Raw genomic sequence first — 17,486 nt, forward strand, 5'->3', positions numbered from 1 at the left:
AATCACACTTTATACCTAAATTTGGAGTCGGAAATGGCTAAAATAGCGCCCTAAATGTCACGAACTTGTCTGTGATGTTCCTGCACATAATCTGACTAATTTACTACCGAAGTCAATGCACTCGGAAGATTCCACAAGTCTAGACATCTGCTTTGGCTATTATTATAACGCTTTTGCATCATGTGTTACTAGAATGATTAGGAATAGTTGAATTTTTCATACCGAACAAATATTTAGTGAAAATTTATGATTGGTCCAATACCATTAATCAAAATTGTATCGGGACGCTCTAGAGGTGTAGCTTTTATTGATACCGTTTGACTTATAGTGTGTTTAGTATAAACAAATTCTCTTTTTCGAAGTGGTATTAAAATATTCTCACAGTTCCCAAACAGGATCTACTGCACAGCGGATAAAGGCAACTACACGAAATCATCTTCAATTGGGTACAGATGAATATGGAACAAACAATTTCGCGAGAACGGATACCAATTTGCGATACCGACATTCATGACTTTATTTCTCATTACAAATCTACGGGTAATTGTGGAAAGTGTTTTAAGAAAACAGTCGATTTCTTCTCGTCTTGATGTTAATCGTTTATAGCTATTATAGACTTTAATATTATAAAACTATGCAAGTTTTAATATCACTTTAAATAAATTATTCAATTTCTTACTTTCTTAAATGATTTTATGTAGTTCTTTGGTTGGTCTTGGGAATGTTTATTTTTCTTAAGCTGACTTGTGTTTCGAAATACGTTATTCGTATAAGGATTAAACTGGTTAAACGCGGTGAATCTACATCCTTGGGACAGTGAAAGCAAAGAAATCGTGAAGCGAGCGGTAGGTACGACTCATGATGATTTCATTCTACGTTTAAAATTGAAATGCATTTGGAAAGGTTACGGTAAATTTCGCCTTGATAAATAAATTAACTACTATGATCATATTTATGTTGTATGTAAGTGCCTCTGTGCGCGTGCCTCTTTTCTCAAAATCGAATATAGACACGTACCACATTTTGCTGGCAAGTTTATCAAAGTTATACCTATGTACGCACGTTTCGTTAGCACTTGTGAATACAATATTCATGCAATAATAGCAAACTGCTTGCTTATGTTTCAAATTAAGTTAGAATTGTTTAGAACAGAAAAAACATCATTCCAGGAGTGAAAGTTTAGTTTCGTTCACTACTTTCAGGACAGAAAGTGTCACTCACTTTCTCTCCCGGTTTAAGGTTTTAATCAATTAGTGCGTATCCTTTAACTTTATTGCGTTTGCGTCCTTATACTTTTACTTTGTCTTATATATCTTTTATAATATCGCTATATTTCATAAATAAATGTTCAATTAGCATGCTGCATAACATTTTCATTTGGTAGAAATAAATATATTATCAGTTCCGTATCTGATTAGAAATTCTTTCATTTCATAATGATGATAAAATAAAATTGAAAATCACTGATTATGGATTCCGGATCTATAGCTCTGCACTATTGATTAATTTCGTATGAAATTTAATACACTTGCCAATTAGTGTGTGGGTTTTTTTTAAAACAAAGCCGCCGTACTAACGTCTGAGTATTCATTGGTTGGATTGATATTAAGTATATAAGATATCTGTTATATAGAATCTTACTAGACATAATACACACGGGATTTGTATGTATATAAAGATTTTTACGGTTCACTTTTAAATTGAGCAACGTAAAGAATTCGCACTCTAGTCCCAAGGAAAATTAATACTTATTAAGCCTTTAGGTTAAGGTAGTTTTTATGTTAATTTTGAGTTTTTGTTTTATTATTATTATTAATTGATTTTTTGTTTTTATTATTATTATTATTGATTTTGTTTTAGTCCGAGATTGTAGTTATTATTTTTATTTAATTCTAGTATAAATGATATGTTAATGAGTGTAATATGGATGCAAAATCAGAAGTAAATGAAATAAATGGAATACGAAATACCGTAACGTCAAAAAACACAAAATACCTGGATAGGGCGGCACGTAGTTGTAATCCATTACTGAAATATCGCGTTGATCATGCCCGAGAGCCAGCGAGGCGACAAGGTCGCAACTGCACGACATTTTGCACCACAATATCAGACAACCTTCACAAGCTATTTGCAGTAGGAAATTATTGCACAACGTTTCTATTACAACGACCTAAAGCAAACTGAGCTGCAAATCTGTACTGACTGGTTGGTAAACGCAATTCTATATTTGTCTACTCCTACTGGTCTTAAAAAACGCACTTATTGCAATTGTGATAAAGCAGACATTACCGCAAAATTCAGAAGCATCGGTTTGTTTATATACCAAACGTATTCCTGCATTTGTTCTTTGAAAAATAACCCTTTAATAAGGAAGACTTATGTGGTAGTCGTCAATTTACTGAAGCGAATTCAAGGTGACCCCGATTTTGCGGACAGTTTTGACGGAAAGCGTGCCACCGAATATACATTACCTAGCAAAAAACAATACAAACTAAACAATACACAAAGCAAAAGAATTGAGAAAAACTAGGTTTTTGTTCGAACAATTAGGTGCACAGTTTATGATTCACAATACGATACATGCTATTTTACCCGAAGATAAAATACTAAAGAAACTGATAGCGATGCTTTAGCTCTCTTGGTCAATTACAGAGTACTGATAGTAAAGGCTATCGGGAGTAATTCACGACCTCGACTATAATGGAATGATTACAGACTAGGTCTGGCATTATACGACCTTCTTCGCTATTGTAATACATTTCAAATAAGAATTAAAATATGGAATACCAATGGAAATTAACGACCTTTGATTTCTTACTGTTTTGGTATTTGTTTATTAAAAATTTGCGCGTCTACTTCTTACAGTATATAGCTAAGGCATAAGTGTATGTATTCAAACATGTGGAATTATAATTTCATGGTTTTTATAGTTCATAGGACGTTTTGTAAAAAAAACAATGAAAACTATGTATGTATTTCGTTCACTACCAGTGTTTAGCCACTTCTTTCCAGTACATTCGGTCATCTTTTGCGATTCATTTTAGAAGAAACTAAACGGATCTCCCTGAAATTTCGAACACTCACAAAAGAGTCGTTCTAAAATGAGCTATTCATTTCGTTGCAGTAGGTCAACTCAACGCATTTAAAACTCATTTTTCAAACTTCCTATTTCGTTCGTTTTTTTGTAGGTATTTACTAACTCTGCTTAAGAGTCATTGCTGCACTTTAGGCTAGATTATTGGCATATCGCGCCTCCTAGGCGCGTAAACCCATGTATGTGATTGGACCTCTGCCCGAAAAAAATAAAGTTCCTGACATATACATAGGTTCATACATACGTTAGTCCTAGAATTAACAGCACGCAAGTACTCGTAGTTTTTATCAACTAAGTATTTTTTTAAACTAATTAAATGCCCATACATTACATGTATATATATTTTATCGTTAGTAACAGCAAAGCGTGACTGAGCTTCATAGTTGCTAATAAAACAATAATCCATTTAACGAATTTTTGAAACAAAATCATAAAAAACCAACAAAATCAATAGATTTACAGTAAAGTACGAAGCTTGATTATTGATTATTAAGAAACTCTCGAAAAACTTGTTTAAGCGGTTTGCTTTTACATCATCGTTCTTTTAGATAATTATCTCTATATCGTGCTAATGGCGTTTCGTAACAGCTGTCAAAGTCAATATGACATGTGTGTGCTGTCAAATTTGTGACAGAAATTCTAAATTTAAATCACTCAATTTGTTCCTTTAATTATATAATCACTGTATCAACTGTTTACAGTTCAACTGTATCAAATATTATTATCAACGGTGCCGGTTCGGTGTCAATTTAGTCTAACTTACGTGACGGAATTCATTAAAATTTAATATTCAATTCACGCAATCAGTTCCTGTGTTATAAAATATGCACTGAAAACTTTCTTGCTTATTAAAAGGTTATGTCAATAAAATCGAAACAGTTTAATATTTATCCAAGAATATAATTTATAAATCAAAGTTTTGCTTGGCATTTTGTAGTTCATGATATAAACTAAGTTTTTTGTCGAATTACAAGAATTAAAGTTAACCAAGTAACTGTAATAATATACTTCGGAAGACGTTCTGATCCCGTACATGAGAAGTTACTGAACAAAAAAACATTGCAGAAAAAAGAAGAAAACAAAAATGTGATTTATCTTATCAAGATACAGTACACAATATCCATTTTTAAGTTTAATTAATAATTACTGAGTAAATATAAATAAAATTAAATATACGATTGAACGAATGAAATGAATGAACTATAAAGGAAAAACTAAACCACAGTTTGATAGTCACAAAAAATTTGGTAGTTGTATACTATTATATACCAGTATGTAGTATTGGAAACATCAAGATTGTCACATGGTTACCACCGCCGAATCAACTCGCGAATACCCTCACAAATATTAACTCCGTACTAGAGGTCCCGCAGTAGTCGAAATTCGACTATAATTAATTGGAATTGTAAGTTTGTACACTATTATGATTGTATTTTATACTTCTATAATCACAAATGTCGCCAAGGCTACATACACTATAAAAAATAAATAAACTACACTATAAAGACAAACAATATTTCATCTATTCTCAATTTGACCACAGACGTCAAGAACAAAAGTTTGACAATAAATAGTATGCTTACGTGTGTGCGTCAAATACATGGTATGTAGTGTGTGTAATGTTTTCTTTATTGATTTAATGTATCTTTTATGCATTCTTTTAAAAAAATATTAGCATTGTGCACTTCTTCTCTATATTCTGTATAAGTGTGGAAAATTTCATATCCTCTGTCCACGCAATTTTCGTAAACAAAATTTTTGCTTCACGTATTAATATATAGATTTTGTTTTGAGAAATGTTCTTATTTAACTATTGAATGTGCTCGTGTTGGCGAGTACTGAATGACAGCGAAGCAAGCGAGTCTGTTAATCTTTGCCTCGGGCTTCGTACGTATTGATTGATGGAAAACGGTTAACTAAACATTTTTATAATCGGTTCATACTTTATTCGTAGCTACCGGCAAATGGTTTGATGTGTTATAAATATTTTATTCGTGTAATATCTGGTTTTAATCACCCATTCTAGAAATTAAGAACGGAGGTTCTCATGTCCGATAATATATAAAAGGTGAACGGGTGCAGCCATGTAACACAATAAAATCACTCATCCCAAAGTCTTCGTTCACGAGTGAAGAGCGGCGTCATTAGATACTTCGCTTTACATTACTCTATAACGAAATATAAAGTTGAAAGCGTTGTTTTTTTTTTTTGGACTGAAGGATTACTGGTGGCCCGGAGGCCTTTCTAGTTTCAGCAGGACAAACGTTAATTTATTTAGACAGAGTACACTCTATTCAGTAATGATGACAGGTCACATCCGCTGTGCAACTTCATTACTTCATTTTGTCCGAAGGCGTACCCGCCTCCTTTCAAAAAAAATTAAAAGTTCGCATTTCAGACCTTTATTTGTATCCTACATTGTGATGTTTACGTTGAGCCTATTTTATGCTGAGATTAATATAATATTACAGTCTCCCTTGTTTCTTAAACCCTTTGTAATATATAGTACAAAAGCTATCAGATGCGTCTAATAATAAATAAGCTATTTTATCTACTCTTTATCTTTTCCGTCGGTGTATTTTGTGAGTATAACTAGTTGGATATTTGGATGCCATTATGTACAGAGCCAGAGAATTTAAGAGAAGAAAATAGTTGTGGAAAAATACATGCAAGTTGGGAAAATGAAATAAACTTCATAGCAAAAGAGTTTTTGCTGTATCGAGAAGTTGTTTAAGAAGAACTACAATGGTATTCAAATTCAAACTTTTGGCAGGGCCTTCGCCAAGAGGCGAACCAAAAATAAGACAAGTGTTGGACTATGCCATTTGTTTGAATACATTTTAATTTACTTTTTTCGAGTTGCTTTTATTAATAAAACAGTTTATGATATCATGCTTTTGTTTCTGTTCTGTTTCATTTGTTTCTGCTATTAAAACAAATAGTAGGAATTTAACGCAACAATCAGCCTTTTTAACGCAATTCGTTGTGGATGAGTGGAAATCTTCCATCTTAATCTTAAGTAATTCGTAGAGTTAAGTGACATCATAATAGGGATCATTTTCATTAGAACAACGATTGTTCCGCTCTTCAAAATGATACACGCGATGCTTCAAGACAGAAATAGGATGTTAGCCCGTAAGCCCAGCAACCAGTAATACAAACATTAAGCTTTTAATTGGAAACAGGATTTCAAATATATTGCACATGAATTTAGTATTTAATTCAAAGTGTCAGTAGGTGCAAATTTTATAGACAGCTCTGGCTGAGGAAACAGCTTATATTAAGCGAAACGTGGGCGAAGAAGAGTGGGCGAGCTTAGCACGGGTCAAGTACAGAATAAATAATTTATTTACGGTTTGAACAAAGTTGTTTACGTATTATTTCTATACAAAAATAGTGAGAGAATTTTGTTTAGCGCAATAATGAATTCGGAAGTTTTGAGTTATGCGATCGAATTTATATTTTTAATTGTTTTAATTTCTTTTTTTTTTTAGCCTACCTAAGCTGAGAACCTTGAGAGGTTATTTCAGCGTAACCTTGACTAGTAGGTGAGCTCACGGGGCTCAAACCTGACGACGTTGCTAACACGAACCCTAGCAAGAGCCGTGCTTCGCAGAATCTACCACCGGCTCGGAAACGCGACCCACTGAGAAGATCCGACGAGAAACTCAGTGGGCTGTGTCCGAGGGATGTAATTCCATAGAGAAGGCATTAATATTATTTTCCTTAGGATTTCAACTCTTTGTTAGCCGAGTACGTATAACTTAAAGCCTAGATATGTAAGGCTTCTCATTTATCATGCGGATTGCGGTTACCAGAGCAAGGTTTTTTATTTTTATTTTTATTGCATTGACGTGTGGACGAGCTCGCAGCCCACATGGTGTTGAGTGGTTACCGGAACCCATTGATATCTACAACGTAAATGCGCCATCCGCCTTGAGATATAAGTTCTAAGGTCTCAGTATAGTTACAACGGCTGCCCCACCCTTCAAACCGAAACGCATTACTGCTTTACGGCATTTCAGCAGGCACCGTCATCCTGTCTATATCTGCACACGAAAGTGTCACGCGTCTTTGTTTGAATAATTGGAGCAACCCTTAGAAAGTGCAAATGAGACTTGAAGACTGAAACATAAATAAATAAATAAATAATAAATATTTACTAACAATCACGCCACGTTAACTGGTCCCGTGATAAGTTCGTAACGAACTTGTGTTACAGGTACCAGATAACGGAAATAAATGTAAGATTTTTATTATACACATACATATTTTTAATATACATCCATAGCCCTAGAAAATACATTTATATTTATCATATAAATATCTTCCCTTGGCGGAATTCGAACCCGCGACCCCCTTGTGTAGTGACCATGTCACTTACCACTACACCAGACGGCCGTTTAACATGATCTCGAAGCGGGCGCCGTCATCCCATACTGCAATGTCTATGAACTACCATGTAATAATAAAAACTAGTGGTCCCCCGGTAGTCGAAATTCGACTATAATTAATTGAAATTATAAGTTTGTACACTATTATGATCCTATTGTCAAAGACTATTATAATTCTATAATCACAGATTTCGCCAAGACTACACTTTAGACAAATATTAATAAAGACAAACAATATTGAATCTATTCTCAATTTGACCGCAGACTATAAGCAATAAGAAAAGTTTGTATGTGTCAAAGACATGGTCAAAGCATGCGTGTGTGTGTCAAATACATGGTAGTGTCTGTAATGTTTTTTTTATTCATTTAATGTATTTTTTATGCATTATTTAAAAAAAATAGTAATTTTCCTCTCCTTCTCTATATTCTCTATAAGTGTGAGAAATTTCATACTCCTCCGTCTGCGCAATTTTCGTGGCAAGTGTAAAAAGTTTTTACTTAACGTATTAATATATAGATGAATCATACATTAAATATTAAAGAACTCACCAATTTCACCGTCATTATTGTTTAATACCGGCACGGACGCGTTCATTCTTCTGTCTTATGTTATATCACAACTATCACTTTCATCACTTAATGATACGGTGTTGCGAATTACGATCGTTGTATCATCGTTACTTTAAAAAAAACGGATTTGTCAATACAAATTTTGAACCTGGAATTATTTTGCTTGAGTGAAAAAACTTCTTAATAGTTTTCTTATATAATTATTTCTTTTTTTCATATACATATACAAAAGAGTCATAAATTGAATTGTGCTGAGAAACTATTTTAGAAAGCCAATATTAAAGCTACATCCTATATTATGAAGTCTTATAAATAAATAAAAACACTTTTTATTCATCACTAATTTGCGAAATGCAAATTTTTCTCTTTGTGATTTTATTGTTGATCTTATCGGATTTGAGATGTTAAGCTATATTATTTTTTCATCAAGGTGCTTAACTGCTTTAGAGCAGAAATGTACAAGGTATTTTTTTTTTACAAAAAGACCAAAGATATGCTTTCGTTATTTCTTCGACATTATTACCGAATCTACAAAAAAAAATTCGTTCTTTGTCCTAACGTTTATACTAGGTTTTTCCTGTTAATTATTCACAAAAACGAAAATACGATACCTTTTTTTGGTATAAAGTTTGCTTTTGTGATAGTTATAGTAATAATACTCATTTTTCAATTTTTTTATAAATTTTAACTAATTTTAATACTTTCAAAAAAACCGCGCTATGAGAGTGGGGTGTTTAGGTTTACGCAGTGCCACTAGATGGCGCTCGAGTCATAAACAACGATCAGGTGTTTTGTACAAGCCCCGAAAACTTAAAATGTCACGAAAGTGTAAATACGATGCTGATGCATTTTGTTTCATATGTGGTCAATTTATTAAAGTTCAAGAGCAAACTGTTTTCATGCCATGTATTTTTTTTCGTCTAATTACGATCTAAAATATCGAAATCTTATGCTTTATAATCAAAGTCAAATTTGGTGTTGACCCGTGTTATTTATTAGCTTTCGTATAAATAATAGTGGATGTCCGTGACCACAAAAATTGTGTAGTATTCGATACCTCAAAAAATATATTAAAACAATAGACCGTAAAAACAGTTCTAATTATGCCTACTACTCACGAAAACCGATGAAAACACACTATTGATTGTTTCCTTATTATTTATTCAGAGAATACGTCAATGTAAACTACCAACAACGCTATAAAGCATTTAGGTCGGGGAGTTTAAGAAAGGATTGTAACGTGGCTGTGTTTAAGCCGAACTGGGACAGCGTGTCTGCAATACCGTTATATTCAGACGAACATAATTAACAGATTAAATCTGTATCTCAACAATGGCTCGATGGAGACGCAACGTTACGTCATGTTGCACTAAGTCTGTGGACTATTGATTACCCTACTTTGAAGAATAATTCATAAATCTATATCTTAGCGTTGCGGTTACAACGTGGAGTTTTTTTTTTTTTTTTTTTTTTTTTTATTGCTTAGATGTGTGGACGAGCTCACAGCCCACCTGGTGTTAAGTGGTTACTGGAGCCCATATACATCTACAACGTAAATGCGCCACACACCTTGAGATATAGTTCTAAGGTCTCAGTATAGTCACAACGGCTGCCCCACCCTTCAAACCGAAACGCATTACTGCTTCACGGCAGAAATAGGCGGGGCGGTGGTACCTACCCGTGCGGACTCACAAGAGGTCCTACCACCAGTAATTACGCAAATTATAATTTTGCGGGTTTGATTTTTACTGCACGATGTTATTCCTTCACCGTGGAAGTCAATCGTGAACATTTGTTGAGTACGTATTTCATTAGAAAAATTGGTACCCGCCAGCGAGATTCGGACACCGGTGCATCGCTCGATACGAATGCACCGGACGTCTTATCCTTTAGGCCACGACGACTTCTAACGACTCTTCTAACGACTTGTAACCAACCTTGATTAAATGAGAAAAATGTTTTTTTTTTGATAAATAAAATTCCTAGTTTATAGGTGAATAAGTGACTCATAATACCGTTTTATGTTATTATAAATTGAATAATATCAATACATGAATATATTATAATACTAGCGACCCGCCCTCGCTTCGCTTCGGAAACATTAAAACACACATGAAACAAAAAAAAAAAAAAAAATTAAAAAAAGTAGCCTATGTTCATCAGGGACGGACAATGTCGGCTTCTAATGGAAAAAGAATTTTTCAAATCGGTCCAGTAGTTTCGGAGCCTATTCGAAACAAACAAACAAACAAATCTTTCCTCTTTATAATATTAGTATAGAAGTATAGATAATAAAAATACAGTCGTTCGAAGCATTTTGAAAATTGTAACATACCGTTTAGGTACTAATCGTAGCCCTAGAAGTTAATTTGTCTGTATTAATTACGTTTACCGGGCTTGAAAATTTCACACACTATATATCCTGAACAATATACTGCATTTCTAATAAGCACCCTCCAACATATATATCTGCGGATATGATATTAATTCTCAGCAACGTTAGTAATGTGAAGCATAATCGTAAAGAAAGTATCAAGAAAAGTGAACGTTTCCGTCCCTAGGCAAGTGTTTAAATAATTACATAAGCCAATGGCAATCGGAAGTGAAACTAACATGTGATGTAGACGGGGCTCTAACAACTTTCCTAGCATGTGCCCTATGTAAGATCTATTAAAGGATTTACAAAGAAGATTACTACAGTACACTAAAGTTAGACCTTAATAAATGCGTGAAAAGTCTTAAGGAACGCATGTGTAGCAATGCATGTTACAGCCCGATATGGGAATAAAGTGTTCGGCACCTCCTATTCCCCACTATTTTTCGAAATCAACGCAAAATAGGTAATAGTCTATACTAATATTATAAAGAGGAAAGATTTGTTTGTTTGTTTGTTTCGAATAGGCTCCGAAACTACTGGACCGATTTGAAAAAATATTTTTCCATTAGAAGCCGACATTGTCCCTGATGAACATAGGCTACTTTTTTTTATTTTTTTTTATTTTTTTTTTTTGGTTTCATGTGTGTTTTAATGTTACCGAAGCGAAGCGAGGGCGGGTCGCTAGTAATTTAAATAAAGAACATATCACCGAGTTTGTTTCGTTAATGTGACGGATAGCCGTCATACAACGCAAGATATTATTTGACGGATGCCTTAACGTCGTAAGCGAGATTCAGGAATCTCCAAAGTTAATGCTTCTCAAAGCTGTGGCTTAGTGTGTTTTAGTGAAACATTTTCATAATTTTTCTCAGTCTTTTACTCAAAGGTCAGTAGCATAGTTGTTGCGTTAAGAAAAAGTTGTCATCCATGGAAACCCGTTTCGCGTCATTCATGAGTGTTTCTACAGTTCATTTGGAGATAAGTTATTACCGAAGCATATACGCATAAGACTGAAACTCGCCTTGAAATTTGGTCAGGGAGATCAAATTCCCGATTTATTTCTTTGAATCAGATTGATGTTTATCGATATTTAAGGCGAACACGACAGCAATATCGAAAGAATTGCATACTTGACCCCTGATCTCATAACCGATGACTAGATCTTAGATCGACGACCTTTGATTCTATAGATCGTGTCGAACCGTCAAGGACATTAGAAAAGATGACAAGAAACAATTTTAATTCTAGAACGCTTTTAATTAATCTAGAAGCTGAAAAAACAAAATTGATGTTCACAAATAATCTAATAGCTACATTTCTCATGTAAATACTTGCTTTAGTTTTCGTTTTGGGAAAACGAAACATTATTTCTATTTTAAATCTAAAAACAGGTTTTTTATGTTTTAACCGTAATAATTATCTCTGTATTGGGTGGTTTGTCTAATGACTAATGATAAAGTAACTAAGTTGAAACATTAAAATAGCTTTCACGATGCGTCAGAGAAATCTCTCTCGAGTACCAAGTACCAAGGCTTATGCAAAACAGCGAGAGAATATTTTGTTTTTGCGCTAACACAAAAAGTGCATTAATCTTGTTTGCATTTTCTTGTGTTGTTTCAAGAGTGCATTTGATATTTGCAGATTTATGTATAAGTTTTTGTTTATTGTTTTGGAAGGTTGCCTGTCTTGCGTTAAATACAAATGTTTGCTTGTATTTTTGATTATCTACAAATGCCTGTTCTGAAAATTAGTCATCATCATTAATCCTTATAGCCCTATCAAGCGACATTATTATTGTGTATGACTGAGAAAGTCAAAGTTTCATTTTCTAAAGTATAATAGATACTAATAGATAGTACATGTATAATTGATTGAAAAATGTATGAAAAGTATATTTTCTCGGAAGCAATTAAACGAATCACGATAGATATAAACACCTGTGTCAGCAAAAGGTGTTACCAGTCTAGACGATAATTCGTAATTGAAACAATACGTACAGCTATTTTGACGCGGCTTCATAATTTATATCTTAAGAAACGGCGGGAAGGTACTCATCACGGCCTGGTACAACGATAATGTGTTTTTTTAATAGTTAATCTGGTGTTATTTTTGCCGTGAACACATTACGCATTCCTGTTTGAAGGACGTAGAAAACGACCGTGCCTCCCATTCTTCGAGGCAATCAAGCGATTGATAGCGGCATTAACACTGTACTGCTCATGCCTATCTTAGTTAATAATATTCTAGAACGTTCTACGAATGTGTCTATTAGTCTCCACGTCGTGGATCCTTAACGATATCTCAGACTATCGCAACACTTACGCAATCGACTCCCACTGAAAAGTTTAATTCCAGTAGGTATTCACAAATAGTTCTTTTGTTTTTTTTTTTTTGTATATCTCGAACAACATCTGATGATCAAGGCTGTTCATTTTGAGAGACTACAATATATAAATACCCTACGTCAAACGACTTTTTTTTTCAATTGGATTTATCTGCTTTGCAATTTAGGAAACTTCTACATAAAATTTTGAATGTAAGATTTTTTTAAATCACATAGAAAGTAATAATGGTTTTTTGACTTAGTCAACTTTTCGTTGTTTTAAAGTTTATGAGAATCTCGAAATTCTAAATTTAGCGTTAAATGAATTCTATTAATTTTATCTGATCGTGAAAGTATTACGAGTCCGGTTTCTTGGTCGACACTAAGATTAAAAGTTCAATACGTGAATATTTTTTTTTCATCGCTTCATTCATATTTTATTCATAGTATAAACTATCGCCCCTAATAATATAACGACTGCATTTCGATAAGATTCCGTTTGTAGGCCCACAAAGAGAAACTGGTTGCGCAACTGCTTCTGTTCTGAGTTACGACATACAATGAATTTACAAAAAAATTAATAATAAATCAGAATTGATTGCGGTACGGTTAGATTCAAGTGATCTTTATATTGGCTTTCTAACGCAATGGTTTTTGTGGGCAAGATACTCAGGCGCAATAATCATTCAGACTACAGATAATTTTTGTTTGGAAGCCGATTGACTGATTTGTTGTGTAGTGCATTTTTTGCACACTTAAATAAGTTTTTCATCTTGTATCAGCAGTGAAATTAGGTTAAGTTAATAAGTTATTATTAAACTATATCGGATACGAAAATAATATTCAATTTAAAAAAAAATGTTTTACCTTTTTTTTTTATAAAACTCATTAGGTTAATTGAAAAATATACTCTTTCTATACTTCTATTGTTTATTAATGTACTTCAAAACGCACTGAAAGAAAATTTGGCCAATGATACTATTGAATTATTTATTATAAACGAAACCTGAATGTGAATCCGTCATCTTTTTAAACCGTTTGCCTCGCAATATACTATCGAGGAAAAAATGCGGCGAAAGTTGGTAAAGATATTGCCTAATATTAATGGTATGTTTACAAACACTTGCAGTTTGTTTATCAGCGTTGTCAAACTTATCTACACAGATAAGCTAATAATTATTTAAATACTATTACATAATTTTGGATCTATTTTTGTTAAATGTTTTATTGCACTGAACCGCTTTAACATCAAAGTTACAGGTTGGTTGATGAGTTACAATGTGATATTTCCTAACAACTTTTAGATATTTTATTTTAGCCAATCGTACATCGTAAGCATTTAAATTGTAGATAAACAACTAGGTACTGTTATTATTAAGTTATCGTCAACAATATCTCAAACAAGGTTGTCCTGTCATAAAAATTTGTTTGGCTGTTCTCAATGAAATAAATTGCGAGGCTAATACGCTCTTTTAACTAGTTTAATGTATTTTTTACAAATGAACACATATTTTAAGACTAATGTAATATAGTTTATTTTTCAAACTCCCAGGTATAAACCAAGTGAGGTTAATGACTTTATCAATTTCCACTTAAACGCAAAAACGTAGCAAGAAGCGATACGCTTTTTACAAAACAACATCAGTGAATTGAAACGAAATTTATTTGTAGACTAGTGTCAGAAAATTTAAGCATTGAAATTTAAAAAATACTAAACAAACTTACTAAACGAACCACTACGGAGAAACATTCGATTTTCAGTATACTATTTATGGTATGGTACTTCATATACCTATATACATATTTATTGTTATTTTGTTATGTTCGGTATTGAACAGCACACTTAAAATATTATACACGTAAAACCAGACACACACAGACACCGAAGGTATTTTTGACGTACCTATTGATTAAGATTGAATTCGAACCCGGACTTCGCTATAGTGCTTAACGTACTTATGTTTTTCAGCATATTCTAACATATTCATATTTGCTCTAAATCGGCCGACTAGCTCTCGGCCGATTTGATTTTAAGTGCTGCCTATTTTTTTTTTAAGTTTAAATTCTTAGTTACTTTATGTCATTTTTTTTAACTGTAAGAACGAGTTCCATTGTGATAAAGAATAGCGATAGAATGAAAAGCAATAAAAATGTACGGTATATCAGTAGGAAATACTAATTTTGTAACGTGTTCGCAACTGGCATTTGTAAACATAATTCACATAATTTGCTGCGAAGGTCGTGTATAAGTAGATTTTGATTCGATTTTTGATCAAAACTGTTATATATCAACAATTGTTTGAATTTATAATAAAATAGTAACACTAAGAATTTTTTTTCCAATGACAGAATGAAAGTTTAATCACTCAAGCATATTTCGATCTATTTGGTTTCTTTTTATATTTTACCTTCGTAACACTGAACATTTTTTTATGTAGAAAAAATACAACAAACACACACCACTCAATAAATCATCGAATACAAATTTGTAATCGCGTAACCAATCTGTTGACACGACGCGTGCGCTCTTGTGTCGTTTAGCTGGTGTACTGTTGAAAAACCTTCAACATATAAATAGCAATGCAGCGCTTCGAGTTTTAAACTGACAATAAACGCAGCGCTTTGATCAAGCGGTTAAGCGCTTTATTACTGAAGGATATTACCTGAATCAGCTAGAGTGATATCACCTAATGCACAGCAGTAGAAGTCAAAGACATATTTTCAGATTTTAGACGTTCTTTTGTAATTTACAAACAACTTAGGTCATTACGCCCGTACGTAGGTAAGATGACGTCAGGTTTGAACAATAAAAATACATTTCTGTAGTTGAAACTTCGCTTTGAAAAAGAATTTATGTCCACTTAAAATTCAAGTGAAACAAATTACGTAGTGTTAATCGTTAATTTATTTGCTGTCGGTTATTCAACTGGTTTTTAATCAAGCGTTCCCGTTTGAAAATTTACAATTTACTGCTTCAATCGAAATGTTACTCCGTAAAAATACCGTTAAATTTCAATCCTATTTGTATACCTTAAAGGAGTATTTGATTCCGTAGTCATTTAATCGATCCCTCGAATCCTTTTAAGGGCCTGTGTTCAGTAAACAAAAGCTTGACTTAGCGGTGCCCGATTATGTGTTAGTCATAGTAATTGCATCGGCTTTGAATGGACGCTCCGCTCCGTGGACTGCATTCCACATAATTATTATTCCTTTTTAGAATAAGGTCATTTAGTGGTTTAAATATAGAATATAACATCCGAAGAGTAAATCGTCTCCAGTATTTTGTGGTATTTTTAAATCTTAACTTTAATGAGGTTTTAAATTAAGAAATAGATTAAAGATTTTTTTATCATAGATATGATATGTTATTGATAAGTAAGGCATTCTTCATTTACATGACAGTAGGAATTATAATCGCATTACAAGCCCATTACGTCTCATGATAATATCATTATCTTCGTGAATGTAGTATCAATTCACTAAATTTACTACTTAATTTTAAGGAAAATGAATGTTATGGATACTAAATAAAGAGTTAGTGCCAAAATTGGAAACCTAATGAGAGACGCAAATGTATTTCGAGGTAATTTGTGAAAACTCTAGATAATAGGGTATATAATTATTTAATTGTATAGATCAGTGATTATTTAGTAGGTTAAAACAGTACATGCGTTTCGGTTTGAAGGATGGGGCAGCCGTTGTAACTATACTTGAGACCATAGAACTTTATATCTCAAGTTGGGTGGCGCATTTTTTTTTTATTGCCTTTGTAGGCAGACGGGCATACGACCCACCTGATGGTAAGTGGTTACCGTCGCCCATGGAGTTCAGCAATGCCAGGGGCAGAACCAAGCCGCTGCCTACCGCTCAAGCCGCTGCCTTCCGCTCAAGCCGCTGCCTACCGCTCCAAGCCGCTGCCTACCGCTTTACGTTGTAGATGTCTATGGGCTCCAGTAACCACTTAACACCGGGTGGGCTGTGAGCTCGTTCATCCATCTAAGCAATAAAAACAAAACAAAAAACATGGTTATGAGGACTTACCGTTTCGGATCACACTAGGCCTTTTAAAATCCTTTACTATTATAAACACTTTGCTTGTAACGACCATGATTTTGTTTTAACTAATCGTGCGAGTTCATCGGCTAATCGAATTAAAATGAACCGAAAAACATACATTCAGATGCAGGTGCCTGTTTGTTTATCATTTTACACAAACCGTGATGTCATATGATGTTCCTGACGAGCACGTCTAACCAGACGTGTGTATTTGCAGTTTTCATTTCTAATTCACACTTGTTTTATAAGCATTGCACGCCTGGAACTATGTTATCATGGTCTTTTACAAGAAAAATTGGTAATACAAAAGCGTTGAAGCATTTTGGATAATATTTAATGACATTGAAAAGTTTAAAATGATATAATAACAATTTTTTGAAATGAATAAAATTGTCGTGTGCATATACTCGTACAAGGAAATTAAATGAATTAATTATGTGAAATATTGAAAGTAGACAAACTTGAATAGATTTTTATACAATTTCAAAAGAAATGTTGAATGTCCCAAGAATTTTTCACAAAAAAGCGGTTGTACTAAAAATCTAACATAACTAATTTTATCATATCAAATGTTCTAATAAAATTCTTAAATAAGAGATTTGTACCCAAAATATTAAACCAGCTAACAATGTAATAATCCGCTAAATATTTTGGTACACATGCTCAATTTGC

General features: G+C 33.3%; 1 protein-coding gene and 1 long non-coding RNA gene across 10 annotated transcripts in view; both read right to left on the reverse strand.

The window, feature by feature from the left end:
* The window catches only part of klar (klarsicht), a 326,898-nt gene that overhangs the window by 8,355 nt on the left and 301,057 nt on the right, over positions 1 to 17,486 (reverse strand). The window lies entirely within an intron of this gene.
* LOC149502615 (uncharacterized) lies at positions 8,281 to 16,505 on the reverse strand. Its single transcript, XR_016323281.1, has 2 exons — positions 15,167 to 16,505; positions 8,281 to 8,317 (listed from the first exon to the last, which is right to left on the reverse strand). It is a non-coding gene; the product is annotated as an uncharacterized LOC149502615 (long non-coding RNA).

This window comes from Bombyx mandarina, chromosome 07 (genome assembly GCF_030267445.1).
Source record: "Bombyx mandarina strain Sakado chromosome 07, ASM3026744v2".
Lineage (NCBI taxonomy): Eukaryota > Metazoa > Arthropoda > Insecta > Lepidoptera > Bombycidae > Bombyx > Bombyx mandarina.